The sequence below is a fragment of the Odocoileus virginianus genome, chromosome 19, assembly GCF_023699985.2.
Source record: "Odocoileus virginianus isolate 20LAN1187 ecotype Illinois chromosome 19, Ovbor_1.2, whole genome shotgun sequence".
NCBI classification, from domain to species: Eukaryota; Metazoa; Chordata; class Mammalia; order Artiodactyla; family Cervidae; genus Odocoileus; species Odocoileus virginianus.
Window position 1 is genome coordinate 15,206,252 of NC_069692.1, and position 3,008 is coordinate 15,209,259.

Below are 3,008 nucleotides of genomic sequence, written 5' to 3' on the forward strand. Positions count from 1 at the left end.
AATAGCACTGTGTTTTGCAGTGATGATTAAATGTGCTATTCTAAGACTTTGTTTTTAACTTTAGAGTTCTGTTGTCATTTTGTTGTTCAGGTAAGGTTAAAGCTTGTTTCTTGTGTAAAGTAGGTTATTTAAATATTGCTACAAGTTTTCAAAGGAGTTTTTTGGTTTATTAGAATATTGGAATTCTCAGTGTTCAGTAAAATCCAGAAATATTGATGATGTGATGAACCCAAGTCTGGAAAGAGCTTTGATTCCATTTTATGGGGTTAAAAGTCGCTTCATAGGCTCTTCTATTATAAGACAGATGTTTATTACACTCCTAAATTGTATTCAGGAGCTAGACACACTATTTTCCACTATAGATTAGCCTGACTTTCCATGCCATGTTGATAAACCATGCAATTCAGGAGATACTGGGATATTTTCTGCAAGGATACATGAATTCCTAAAGCTAGAGGCAGCTCAGTATAGCATATGTTAATGTACAGTGTATTACATGGGAAAGAGCTGCAGACTGATAAAACAGGGAGCTGATATTCTGAAGTAAACACAAACATTGAAGATTATTCCATCTCTGTTTTTTCATATCCTTGAACAAATTGTTAACCAGTGTGAAACTCAGGTAGACCTGTATAAAAAATAGAGATACTGACACCTACTTAATTTCCAAGGTTGCTGTAAAGATAAAAGAAACTCTGTACTATGGATTGCACTAGGTACGTGGAATCCTTCTTTTCCTCCCACTAGTCTGTAATCTTAACAGTAGGACTGTGAGGGGCTTTATGTTGTCATTATGTCGTCACCATCAACTCATTCTCATAGGTGCTGAGAGAACATTCAGGGGAACGAACTGCAAGACAATGAAGAGGTGACTTTTATCTAATCCATGCAACTTTCTGAGATTGGATTTAAGAGCTAAACCCAAAGCCATATAGCTAGTAGTATCAGAAGCTGGAATTCACAACAGGATCATCTGCCTTTGAAAGGCATACCTTCCTAGAGATTTCTCAGAGAAGTGGAAAGGGAGAACTTTTTTTCAAAGTCATAAATAAATGCCATATGTTTTCCAGAGGCATGATCTCATTTAATTTTCAGAATAACTCTATAAGAAAAGCATTATCTTTCCCATTTTTCATGAGAAGAAACTCATACCCAGAGATTAAGTAACTTTCTTAAGGCCATACAACTATTAATTTATCAAGCAGTGATTCAGATCCAGCAAAAATCAGTTCAAATCCAAAAAATAGTCCAAAACCAAAAGTCCAGTTCCAAACTTATACTTTTCCTAAAACAACATGCTGCCTGGAGGTATAGGATTAGGAAGAGTGAGAAGTCAACAGTTGGGATAAATATTTGGGCAATGTGATTGGACTGCATATTGAGGAAGAGGATGGAGGCAGAGATGAGAATCCAAGATTGAGCTTTTGCTGGGGAGGGGGGCAGGGACCTCAATTTATCTTCCCTCATCTTTCATACCTCCAGACTTCTACTGGAGGGCAGAACTTTCTGTTCCCTGTGCTTTCCATACTATTCATGCTTCTGTATCTTTGAGCATGTATTTTTTTAATTTATTTTGAATTGAAGGGTAATTGTGTTACAGAATTTTGTTTTTTTCTTCTCTGAGTAGAATGCCATTTACTCTTCTTTTTCTGGAAAATATCTCTTTAGCTTCAAAAATACAGTTCAGAATTTATTTTGCAAATCTTTTGCTGATCCAATCAATGTTCAGTTGGATGCTCTTCTTTTTAGTCCAGCATTGTCTCAGATACTTAGCTCAGAAGCATCATTTTTGTGACTCTGGAAGCTTGAAATAGAGTTGTTGAGAACTGATTGTCCTGAAGATTTTCCAAACCGGTATCTAAGTGTGGATTGATAATCCTTTCAGATAATTCTAAATGTATAAACTCCTTAGATTTTAGGACAAGAGAGAAAGCTTTACAGACAATACACACAGGTAAGATCTGAAACCTTGCGTAGTGTTTCAGATATCACTGATACCACACCATTTCTACCCTCAACATAACCTTCTTGATATCTCTCACTGTGCTTTGTGCATGATAAGCAATATGGAACAATTGAAGTTCAGAAGAATTAGCACAATTATGTAAATTAAAAGAAGTATGATCAAGATTAGAATGAACTAGACCCTGGTGGTATGTGAGCCTTTGCTGGGAAACGGTGATTCTGTCACTTTGATTTCCGAGTCCAACATCCTGTTTCCAGTGCATATCTATCAACACCTTCACCATTATCTTTTTAAAAAGAATTACTATTGTATTACAAATGTTTTCTTTTGGTTATAAAATTTTGATTCAGCAGTAAAGTTAGATTTACTGACTGGAAGAGTAAGGACTGTTCACTTTTTCCCTGCTTCATGCCAAGTCTATAGTGTGTGGTTGAATAGGACAATAGATATTCATTGTTTTTCAAATACCATTATTTTTTCCAGTCAAACATTCATTGAGAGTCGTGAGCTTTACAAGTGAATTTATGACTACAAATATAGTGATAAATTCATTAACACTTACTTTATCTGCTCCATTCACTGAATGTCCCATATGTACAATCAGGGTCTATTAAATAGAGGGAAAAAAAAAAAAAAAGAAGAAGAAAGACTTATTAGGGACAGTGGGGAAATGCAGAGCTAGCAACCAACTGGTAAATCTGGAATATTCAGGCAACAATAAATAGCTTATTTGGCTTTGTTCATGGCCCCTTACTTTACTTTGGACTATAGTGATCAAGGAAAAAAGTGAAGCAAAGATCTATGACTTGATTTAATCATGACAAATAAAAATGTTTGTCTTTGAAATATAACTTAGGTCATGGTCTCATAGTTTTGTGTACTGGTGCTAATGCTGAAAATTAAAGACTATTGCTTTTGTGATTCTTGGTCAACAGTCAATGCGTGGCTTGGGCTCTAAAGTCCTAAAAAGTGGGCTCATTATGTAATGAATATCTCCAAGCTGGATGAGCCGAAGATTTTCAAAATGGGTCTTTGGTCTGGC